The following is a 12,321-nucleotide window of genomic DNA, read 5'->3' as shown; positions in this document are numbered from 1 at the left end:
AATTTTACTATTTATCCCATTAATATTAAAACTAGAAACAAAATATTTTTATCATCCTTTATCCCAATCAAAATCTCTTCCCACCCTATCATGTGATGACTTAAGGTGATTAAAGCCTATTAATTACAACCCTCTGTCTAATGTAGTTGATCGATAGCACTACAATTCCCCTCTTCCTCTTTATATTATGGCAAAACTTAAATATTTTGCATGATATAGGAAATCTTCGATGGGTTTTGATGTTTTAGTTTGGACCACTGGGAGGAAATTTTATATTAACTGGTACAAACTCTCTGTTCATCTTAGTTTTTATTTCAGGCTCCCAGAATGCTTAAATTCCATTTTGCCATGTTAATTATCTTACAAATATTTTGAAGTTCTGCATTGAATATTTCTGAATCATCAGGAATAGTTGTAATTATCACGCTTAAATTCATGCTAATTTACAAAAATTAAAAACAGAATAAATTAATATCACTTTCAAATCTCAAATTATACACAACCAATTTTAACTCCTCTCCTGGGAAATTTTGTTCTCCCAAATGTTCAGTAAGTTACAGAAGCTCATTAGTATTTCACTTGAAAGCAATTTGATTCAATTCATTATTAAGTTCACCATTTCGTTTCAAGAAGAAGCTACAATATTAGGACCACAATCGATTTTTTGGCATCTTGGAGAAGTATTGAAATAGGCATCCGTTAAAGTTGGTAATGGAGCATAATAAATATAGAACCAGCTAGAAATGCTCTGCTGGTCAGGTCACAACTGTGGGGAGAGAAAAACAGGAGTTAATATTTCAGATAAATGACCTTTCATTGGAACCTATTTTACCTTCATACTCTTTGTGGAAGGAAAAACTATTGTAACTGGGTAAAAAAGCCAAACAGTATTAATGAAACAGAAAGATATCTGAAATGGGTGCTCAGCACACATTCAAGTAACATCCATAAGTAATGGATGGCTTTATTGCTCTGAGAACTAGACGAAGACTAAATATTAAACAAGGCCAAAAGCTTCCAGTTTGTTTGAAATCAGTAACCCAGATCAAAATTGCCCCAGTGTTGAGAAATTTTCATCTTGGTTCCAATCACACTCAAACATTGTCATTAACCACCATTAACCAACACAATTGGACAGCATTTTATAAAAATTTAGCATAGATGCACATTTTTCAGTCTGAAAATTGTATCATAGTATGGCTTTATTATTACAATTAATCATACAAAATTACATTTTTTAATCTATGCTTTTTTTCCAAACCCATCTGGTGAGTACCAAAATTTTATATTGTTGAAATTGGCATTAAAAACTAGGCAGGGCAATTTGTGTATGCTAATTGGTGAGATGACTTAATGATTGAAAGAAATCTGAAAGATAATTCATATTTGCTGGTGTCTTTGCTGATATAAAATAGCTGTTCCTCATAATTTTCCATTAGTCTAGTCCAGTGGTTCTCAACCATTTTTCTTTCGACTCACATTGTGTCTGAATTATTTACACAGCAGTGCTCACAAAGTCCACAGACTGTTCAACAGGCTTTAATCAGCTTAAACTTGAATACACTAGGTTTCAGTACACTTCTGACTTCACGTATCTGACTGCTCCTATAGGAGCCGGCTCGAGTCTTTATACGAGCCAATGATTGACAGCCAGATGGTGGGGCCAGTCTCCCAGTTGCCTACCTGCAAGTACAGTGGTTGCCCCCTGCAGTAGGCTGATAGGAGTGTGGCCAGTGTGGTGGTTATATCACCACACTCATCCCCCTTCTTAAAATGAATCAGGTGAAGGGGTGGGGGGAAGGCAGTGTTCCCGATACTGAGTAGTATCTATAGGTTCAGGTGATCTGGCGATCATCTTTACCTCTGTGACCATCGCAGGACAGGCTCCTGGTAGGGGCAGGGATGCCTAAAGGTCAGCTGCGTCCAGGGTGGTTGAGGTGGCCGGCAGTACAGGCAAGATGGTGCCTGGCAGAGTAGGGATGTCTACCAGTGCGAGGGTGTAGGTGTTGGGGCGGTTCTGTGGGGAGTGTGGCCCTATGGAGAGGTGGGGAGAGGATGCCAGGCCCTGGGGATCCTGGATGGGCCAGGGATGCCTGGGTTTGGGGGGGGGGGGGTGCTGGGACTCTACTGGTGCCAGATCCCTGTTCGAGATGGTGTCTTTACATCCATTGGCGTAATTTGGGTTTGCTTGGAGGAGGTACACTGCTCAACCAGGGTGTCAGATTTGTGGGTCCTCACGTGTTTACGGAGGAGTACTGGTCCTGGAGATGTCAGCCATGCTGGCAGGGAGATGGTCGTTGCTGATTTCCAAGGAGAAAAGGCGTTCATGTAGGGTCTGATTGATAGCCACGTACAAGAGTGAACGTATGGCATGAAGCACTTCGGGGAGGACCTGTTGCCAATAGTTAATGGACCATTCTTTCAACCTCAGGGCCAGGAGTACCACCTTCCTGATCACCCCGTTCTCACGTTCAACCTGCCTATTGCCCCTGTGGTTGTAGCTAATCATGCAACTAGACGCAATGCCTCGCACCACCAGGCACTGGTGCAGCTCCTCACTCATGCATCTGGACCCCCGGTTGCTGTGGATGAATGCCAGGTACCAAACTTGGTGACAATCTGTGCCAGTGCCTTGATTACAGAAGTGGTGGAGGTGTCAGAGCAAGGGATGGCGAAGGAGTATTTGTCTATGACCGAGAGGAAATAAAAATTCTTATTCATGGAAGACAGTGGTCCTTTGAAGTTGATGCTGAGTTGCTCTAAGGGCCAAGTGGCCTTTATTATATGGGGCTGTGGTGGGCTGAAGAAGCGCGGTTTGCATTCCACGCAGGCCCTGCAGACTCAGTCATGGTGGTGAAGGGGAGATTCCAGAACTTTATGAAGTGATGCAAGCACAAGAGGCATGGATGACAAATGGTGTAATTCAGCGCCTGAAGTTGTTCGGACTGCACACTGGTGCAGGTCTGGGATAGAGCATCAGGGGAGTCGTTGAGCTTCTCCAGCCTATACTGGATGTCGTAGCTGAAGGTGGTCAGCTCAACTCTCCAGCACAAGATCTTATCATTTTTCATCTTGCCTCTGTGGGTGGTGCTAAACATGAACGCCACCACGCAATGGTCTGTGAGGAGGGTGAACCTCCTGCCTGCCAGGTGGTGGCTCCAGTGGTGGACCCCTTCCATGATTGCCTAGGTCTCCTTTTTGATGGTGGAGTGTCCGAGTTCTGGAGGGTCCTGGGGAAAAAGGCCACGGGTCCCCCTCCCTTGGTTGAGGGTGGCAGTGAGGGCAATGTCAGAGGCATTGCACTCCACCTGGAATGGGGAGTCCATCCATGGCATGCATCATGGCAATGTCCTGTCTGATGTGGGTAAAGGCCACTTGTGCCTCGGCAGGGAGGGGAAAGGTTGTGGCTTGGGCCAGAGGGTGGACATTGTCTGAGAAATGGGGGACCCACTGGGAGTAGTAAGAGAAGAGCCCTAAGCACATGAAGAGGGCCTTGAGCATGTGGGAAGGGGCAGTTCCATTAGGGGGCGCATGCATTTGGGGTCGGGACCGATGACACCATGTTCCACGATGCAGCCCAGGATGGTGAGGCGGGTTGTGCTGAACACGCACTTCTACCTGTTGAGGGTGAGGTTCAGTGCCTCTGCCATCCAGAGAAATCTCTCCAGGTTGGCATTGTGGTCCTGCTGGTCGTGGCTATAGATGGTGTCATTGTCCAGGTATGGGAAGGTTGTTCTTAGGTTGTGCTGGTCTACCATGTGGTCCATCTCCCACTGAAAATGGAGTCTCCATTGGTGACTGCAAATGGGACCTGGCGGAACTGGTAGAGGCACCCATCTGCCTCAAAGGCGGTACAAGGTTTATCCCAGGCATGAATGGGGAACTGGTGGTAGACCGACTTCAGGTCAATCGTGAAGAAAACCCTGTACTCTCGTTGACCATGTTGGTGATGCTGGGCAGTGGGTAGGCATCCAGCCACGTGTACCTGTTGATGGTCTGACTATAATTGGTGACCATCTTCAGTTTGCTGTCCATTTTTACGACCTGGGCTTTTCAGGGGCTGGTGCTGGGCTCTTCTGCCAGAATCCGTCTCATGTCGGCCTTGTTGGCTGCACAGTAGCGCTAGCTCTTGGCTGCTATAGGCTTACAGTCCAGCATCAGGTAGTTGAGGAGGGATGGAGGGGGGACCTGTGTGTTGGAGAGCCCTCAGGTGGACTGAGGGTGGTCACTGGACTTTGCATTGTTGGGGGGGGGGGGGGGTGGACCTCTAAAGGCAAGGATGAGGCTGTGGAGGTGATACTGGAAGTCTAGTCTGGGATGCAGAGCTTGAGTATGACCAGGAGCCTGTATGTTTCCCCCCTACTGTCAAGTTCACTGAGCAGCATCCCAGAGCCATGATGGTGTGGTCCTGGGATGCAAAAACGATAGCGAAGTTCGTTGGGTATACTTTGAGCAGCAGAGTACAGATCACATTTGGGTGCACAAAGCTCTCAGTATTACCGCTATCAAACAGGCATTTTATTACCTTCCTGTTGACAGCGATATCCATCATCGAGCACCTGATTCCGTGAGGAATGTTCTCCGTTAGCATGTTGGATGCTAGGGACGCCTCAGGGTTCCCAGCCAGCTGTGGTGAGTAGTGGTCCATGGGTGCGACGAGTGCATGGTTTTATATGTGCACGTATTGACCATGTCGTCTGTTCTGTGAGATGGGTGAGTTGGATTCGGGATAGACAGGGGTTGGCTGGTCCATGATGACGGCACCCAGGAGGCGCACATGATGTTGGTGCAGTCCAGCAACCCGACTGGAAGTCACAACATTGATTCAGGCAGAAGTGACATCATTGGTGCAGTCAGAACTTGGATGATGAAAGATGGTGGCACCCATGGTGAGCACATGGAGACTGTGTGATTCGACAGCCAGGCTGGAAGTGATGCCATTGATGTGGGTGGAAGTGATGGGTGGAGTAATGGTGCTGCTTGGTATTCGCACGTGGTGGCACCCAGAGGGTCGAGAGGAGCTCCCGTTTGGTCGCAGAGGACTGCAGTGCTCCCAGTGGGCTTGGAGAGGCACACTTTAGTGAAGTGGCCCTTTTTGCTGCATCGGGAGCAAAGAAAGTTCCTAGTGGGGCAGTTCTTCTAGGAGTGCCTTTCTGACCCACACCGGGCCCCGCAGTACTTACAGCAGCAGACTGCATCGGCTGTGGGGATCATCTCTGGGGCCCCTCAGTGACTGCTGTCATTGGTGTCGGCCAGGCTAGAGGATGGGGGAGGCGAGCATCAAAGGCCTCTACATGGTGAGCTGCAGCTTTCTAGGGAGCAGACCACCTCCATGATCCTGGTAAGGGAGCCATTATTCTCCTCTGTTGAGTCACCGTTGACCACAACCCTTGCATGCATGCATCTCGGATGAGTAGATCCACTTCCCCAGCAGTCACCCCAGCTTTGACCATGCACGGTAATGCCAGCTCTTGCAGTGTCCCCAGGAAAGCGTCTGCCATCTCACCTGGCTGCTGTACCCCGATACTGAGCGTAAAGTATGTTCATCAGGGACCGGTACATGGCTTCCAGGATGGCCATTACTGGTTTGAAATCCATGCAGTCTCGCATAGCTGAGAAAACGCGCGAGTCCATCTTGGTGCGTAGTACCATGAGTTTCTTCTGGTTTGTATCGATGACCTCAGCTTGTGTGTGAATGATCGCCTCAATTGCATGCTTCCAGATCTCAAAGTATGCTGGGATGTCCGGATGTTGAGGGTCGATATCCAGCCTCTTGATGGTGAGGAACATCTTCATCATCCTTTAATTTTAAGTTGATTAAATTGTGAGCACTGATGTGCAAAGAATTCAGATGCAAAGTCTACAGACTGTACAACAGGCCTTAATCAGCTTAAACTTGTATACACTCCTGGTCCCACAAGCCTGACTGTTCCCAAAGGGGCCAGCTCGAATCTTTATACAGGCCGGTGATTGACAGCAGGCAGGTGGGGCCAGCCTTCCAGGATGCCTACCTGCAGGTACAGTGATTTTCCCCTACAGTAGGCTGATAGGAGTGCGACCAGTGTATTGGTTGTATCACCACATACATACAACTTTTATTAATGATTAGTAAGGGATTGCTTAAGGTGGGTGGAAAGAAAAAGTTTGAAAACCACTGTTTTAATCGCACCTAATTGACTCATTTCATAACTCCAAAGGAAATGGCCCAATGACAATTTTTCAGTAACAATTGGGTCTCGAGAAAAGATTCTCAACCTTTCTTCCCACTCACAGACCACCTTAAGTAATCCCTTACTAATTACAGAGCACCGATGACATAGGGATTACTTAAAGTGGTCTGTGAGTGGAAAGGAAAAGGTTGAGAACTATTGGGCTAGTCTTTTCAGAGTTTTAGATTAAGTAATTAAACCTGTGGTAGTAAAAAAGAGAACTACCACTATGAAACCCTCAGCATGTTTGTCATTATCATTTATTATCACCATCTTTCCAAGAACCTAAAGCTAAAACATTTCACTAGACTACATACTGGAGCCTGAGTACAAACTCGGTTGAAACGTCAATTACAGAGACAAACAAAAAACAGCCTCACTAAATGTAAATTTGAGATGGCTATTTTAAAAAAAAACAACAAATTTAATTGGCATCAGATGGGAGGCAGTAGAGAACACAAGTGAGATCAGCAGAAAAAAAACTAAGGAAAACATGAAATACAAGTTAATCTAAAACATATTAATGATCAATCAGCTCTCAGCAGACAGCATTTTAGCCAAGTTGCATTTTCTTTGGTATGTTATACTTCATAATATTACATATTTTACATTTCAAAATAATCCCAAGATTCTTTTATAGCAATTTTTCAGTAAAATTTAACTATGTTTCTCAGCTTATTCATTTCGAAGTCCCTGCATTTCTTTTCCAAGAATTCTTGCCAATTGCTTTTATCTAATTTCTGCTGCTTTTTTCTTTGCCATTTATCTGATCCCTTTCAAATCCCTAAGGCGATGGCACCGTTTGCCAAATTAAGCATTTCACGATAGTTTAATAATTTTTACTGATAATAGTACCTTTATTGCAGTGCAAGTTTCAATAATGTTACATGTTGTTTTATTTAAAAGCAGAGATTAGATAATACTCTGAAAATGTGCTACTCTTAAGAACTAAGCATAAGCAAGACTGGGTTGAATTAACTCAAGATGTACTGTGTAATATTGCTTTGGCAACAGCAAACTCTAAAGACAGTGATTTTGTAACCATCAAATGTTTGTGCACCAATGTGTTATGACACAAATCTTTTGGTTTCATTTACTGACTGGCATTTTTATTTTTGCAGTTTATATTTTAGAAGCAAAAACAAAAAGGTGCAAGGAAGAAAGGAAATCTACATTGAAACAAAAATCCAAAGGGTCAAAATCACACTGTAGATCCGACAGCAGCCAAAGGAAACAAACTAGTGAAGAATTGCCCCTGTGAAATGACTTGCTGTGGTCTTTCCACACACACCAATGTGCTGGTTATTTCTAGGCATTTTCTGTTTTAGATTTCCAGAATCCATAATATGTTTGATGTGCCATCTTAAAGTTTGTTGAATAATGAAAGAAAATTATATCAAATATGTGGAGAATAAAAGGCAGTGTGTTAACATGAAAGTTGACATGGGAATGAAAGATCAAAAAAGGTAACAAGGATTAGGTAATATAACTGCAACAGTCATTGTTAATCGGTTCACTGAAGTATGCAAGAGAATCAGCCTCACCCTTAATTGACAGATTGCTAGGAACCTCCTTCATGGTACAATCATGCCCTCCATCAATAAACAAAAACCTTGAAAAATGCAGACCACTTCCTAAACCTTGGGGAAACAGCTCTCAATTAAACATAATTATCATAACCTTCGATGCATCAGCACCATCTTTGACTGTGAGGGAAGCATGGTTCTAAGATCAAGACCTCAAATCTCTCACACTGCTCATGGTCTATCAATCAGCAATGATCCCTGCCCATCTGTATGTTCCCGAGTCAAAGATAACCCACATCAAAGTTTTGGAGACAAAATTACCTTTGGAGAATATACCTCTGGAGAATCCCTTGGCAGAATAATCCTCTCTCAGCTTTCCCAGCACTAAAAAAACAAAATACACTTCCATCAAGTACAGTTTCACTTGCATGACATCAGATTTTTGAAACAGCCCCTCTATTCAGAGTTCCCTACAAAAGTTTTCGGATGTTGTCAAAGCCTCTCTGAAGAAGTTTAACAGACTGACTTATTTATAGTAATCCATGACACATGACCTCTCAAAGTGAAAAATGGAGCATACCAGATGGTTCCAAGAGCCTCGTCCATTCATTGAAAATGCATTAAAGCCCTGCAGAAATGACAAAAGCAGTAAACACTACTCAAATTACTCACCCATCAGCCCCATCATGCCCCTTCTGTCTCATGTGGTACTGATAGTGGGTTCAGTAACCACTTCAGAATCTATAGGACTGGAGAGAAAGCAAGTCAGGCTCACACATGTGGGACTGTGCAAGAGAAGGAATTTTATTTCATTGCATGTATTTAAGACATAGATTGATAGGTTCTTGATTAGCCAGGGCATTAAAGGTTATGAGGAGAAGGCCTGGTGGTGGTGGAGCTGAGTGGGAAAATGGATCAGCTCATGATTAAATGGTGGGGCCGACTCGATGGGCTGAAGAACCTATTTATGCTCTTATGACTTATGGTCTTACTTTTGCCTATCAGACCAATACTGGCACTTTCACTTCTCAAAATAATGATATGTATTGTACAGAAAAGCAAAAATCAGAAGAGAACCAAATGATGGATTAAAATGAACAAAAATGTGATAATTGGAGCTTAATTTCAAGAGACAGGCAAGGCCGTCTTGGTGCATGAAATTTGTCAATGGAACACAATGATTAAATATACCTAATAATAAATATTTGACATCTGGTGTTTTGAAGGCTCTACAAGTAGTTTCCAGGGTACAACTCATTTCTTAGAGAGGTTTGTAATTAGAACTGCTCATGTCGGAGATGAACAAAATCTGTGTATGGGAGAGGATCACAGAAACAGCTGTGATGCGAGAATGAGCAGAGGCTGAAACAATGACTGCCAGCCAGCCTCACTGACTTACTGATTAAGGAAATGAATCCACTCAGTGCTCCCAGCTCTGCTTGATTAGACCCACCAATTGTTGCAGCTCAGGGAGAGGGGTAGGTGGGGAGAGAAATACCTCATGCCCATTTGCCAAAAGATGCCTGCAACCTTCGACCAGACAGTAAATCCACCCCAATCCATTGTGCTCGTACCCAAAGTCTCATTTTTATGTATGCTGTTTCAAAAAGTAAGGCTTTTAAAACCTAGGGAATGATTAAATCAATTTCTGAGATATTTTTCGAATAAAACATCTTACTGAATCAGCAAGGCCAACACAACAAGAGGGCTAAACATCTTCTGTAATTGATCAATGAATGCTCCCTACACACCTGAGAATGTTACATTTATTTCTCTTTATATCTACTGCTTCATGACATTGTCTGTGTTGAAGACTAAGTCAAACACAATACACAGGTTAAAAACACACAGTAAATGCAGGAGGAACTCAGCTAGACTTGCAACGTCAATAGGAGCTAAAGATATATTACTGACATTTCGGGCCTGACCCCTTCTTCTGTGACTGGCCTAGGGTTTCTTTGAAGGATGGGCTCAGGCCTAAAATGTCAGTAATATATCTTTACTCCTTATGGATGCTGCGAGATCAACTGAGTTCCTCTAGCATTTATTGTGTAGTTTTACTACAATCACAGCGTCTGCAGCCTTCCGTGTTTCACCACAATACACAGATTCCATGTCAATCGTAATTGGTTTGATTTGCAAGAAGAACAGAAATATAAAATATAATTTAAATGGATAATGAAATATAATTCTTTATCTGAAAAAACACTGAAACAAGAAAGACAAGCTTTTTTTAAAACAAAAGCTCTGAATATATTATTGGTACTGTATTTATTTTCAGTCAGGAAGTACTGGATCAACCAGATTCGCCAGGATATCTTAATATGAATGAACTGATAAGAAGTTCAGAGATTTCCATAGTTTTGATTTCAGTCTTCCTTGGGAAGCTGATCCATGGGATCCAAGAAAAGTAAGCAAAATGTATCCAACATTAGCTTTCTAGTGGAGGGTTGTTTTGTGATTTGAAATATTCAACCAGTTTTCACACTGCAGCCGGGCAGTGACCTTACTTCATCCCTGTGAAATTCCTGGAATTCAGGACCTCCTGGGCCTTTCACACCATGGTCCAAATCCCCGGGACTTTGTCCTCCTTGGCAATTTAGGTGGGTTCCTCCCCCAACCCATGACACGTTACACGCTTGCAGGAGTAGGTTCACCCCCCCATCCGTCCATTGGTCATTTGCCCGCCTGCTAGTTAGCTCCCTGCCCCCCCCTCCCCCAACAGCCACTGGCCCACCCCCTAAAGAATAGAAAGTTACAAATCAATCTTGATGTACAAGTCTAAGGACATCCAAAGATGGCGAAGGAGACATACCTTATTTAGCATAACATGTTAGAATATGGAAAATTATCAGACCGTAGCAGGATAACTGTGTAAAATTCTGGTCACCATACAATAGGAATAAAATGATGGCACTGGAGATGCTGCAAAGGAAATTCATTTGGATGTTGTCTGAGATAAATTGTTTCAGTTATGATGTGAGATTGGAGAAGCTGGGTTTGGTCAATGCATACATAGTGATGTGAAGGACCTGTTGTGTGCTGTACAGTTCTGTGACTCCATGATTTGGGCTTGTACACTCTTCAAGATTCTGGAGTTTTCTAATTTAGTCGTGATTGAAACACTGTATGACAATAGAGAAAATGAGCTTCCCTTTGTAAATAAGTTCAGCATTTGAGCAAGAAAATTAAATTGGGAATGCTGTTTGTAAATTGACATTCAATTGTACACAGCAAGATGAAAGTGACTATTTCCGGGACAATGAGGAAATAGTCATAACTTTACCAAAATGAACTGTTTGAAAGAAATTTTAAAGACTCATACCACCAGGTTCAGGAAGAGTTGCTACCCCTTCACCATCAGATCTCTAAGCTCAGACTCATTCAAAGAGCAATTTAAGGATTCTTACTTTGCAGATTATTTATTATTCAAATATTTATTTTTCCGTAGAGCACATTTTGTCTGCACTGCCTTCTTGTTTACATTCTCTCTTTTGTATATGTATATTTGCTTGAATATAGTTTTTTTGGACTACCAATGTAGAAATTCTCCCTGCAGGAGAAAGAATCTCAGGGTTGTCTGTGATTTCATGTCTGTACTCTGACAATAAATCTGAACTTTGACTTTCAACTTTGAAAGATAACATAAAAACAAAGCCGTTAGGTCCTTTCTCATCGGTCTGTTCCATTGATCAACCAAGTAAAAGTCCCTTTCAATTAAAACTTTTTAAAAAATAGAGTTGAACAGGGGTAATGCAGAAAAAAGAGACATTCAGAATATACAATTGCCTTCAAATTAAAGTTTACCTTGATAGTCATATGCCCAAGGATTGTTTTTGTGTGCTTTTAACACAAAGATAGCAGATGCATCCTTTGGAGAAAGTATTCAGTAATAAATCTGTGTACATAAATAAAATATACTAAATTAATCTAGCAAAATTAGAAAATAGTCTTACTAACAAATACTTTTGCAGGTTACATGCTAATAGTTTCAGTTCAGATTTATTGTCAGAATACATACATGACCACATCCAACCCGGAGATTCTTTTCCTTGTGCAAGGCATAATTACCACTTACTGTATACATAGTGCAAACAACTATACACAATGCACACATATAAACAAATAGAGAAATGTAAACAGACTGACTGCAATACAGAGAGAAAAAAAGAAAGTGCACAAGTAAGCGTCCTTAAATGAGTCTCTGATTGAGTTTGCTGTTGAGGAGTCTGATGGTGGAGGGGTAGCAGCCGTACCTGAACCAGGTGTGTGGCACCCATTCCTCTTTCCTAATGACAGCAGCGAGAACAAAGCATGTGCTGGTTGATGTGGATCCTTGATGATTACTCCTGCTCTCCAATGGCAGCGTTCCCTGTAGATGTTCTCGATGGTGGGGAGGGTAATGTCAATGATATCCTGGATTGTGTTTACTACCTTTTGCAGGGTTTTACACTCATGGGTATTCGTGTCCCCATACCACACACCATACATGATTCAGCTGTTCAGCACATGTTCCATCACACCGCTGTAGAAATTTGTTGGGGTTCCTGATGTCACACCAAGTCTTTCACAACTCTTGAGAAAGT

The 12,321-nt window shown here is 42.8% G+C and overlaps 1 long non-coding RNA gene across 1 annotated transcript; it reads right to left on the bottom strand.

Moving 5' to 3' along the window:
- Nucleotides 1-8: 8 nt before the first annotated feature.
- LOC138737121 (uncharacterized) lies at nucleotides 9-11,597 on the bottom strand. The gene is made up of 3 exons (XR_011340777.1): nucleotides 11,543-11,597; nucleotides 8,057-8,119; nucleotides 9-766 (listed from the first exon to the last, which is right to left on the bottom strand). It is a non-coding gene; the product is annotated as an uncharacterized lncRNA (long non-coding RNA).
- Nucleotides 11,598-12,321: the final 724 nt, after the last annotated feature.

The sequence above is a fragment of the Narcine bancroftii genome, chromosome 1 (assembly GCF_036971445.1).
Source record: "Narcine bancroftii isolate sNarBan1 chromosome 1, sNarBan1.hap1, whole genome shotgun sequence".
NCBI classification, from domain to species: Eukaryota; Metazoa; Chordata; class Chondrichthyes; order Torpediniformes; family Narcinidae; genus Narcine; species Narcine bancroftii.
This window is presented reverse-complemented; position numbering and strand designations above follow the sequence as displayed.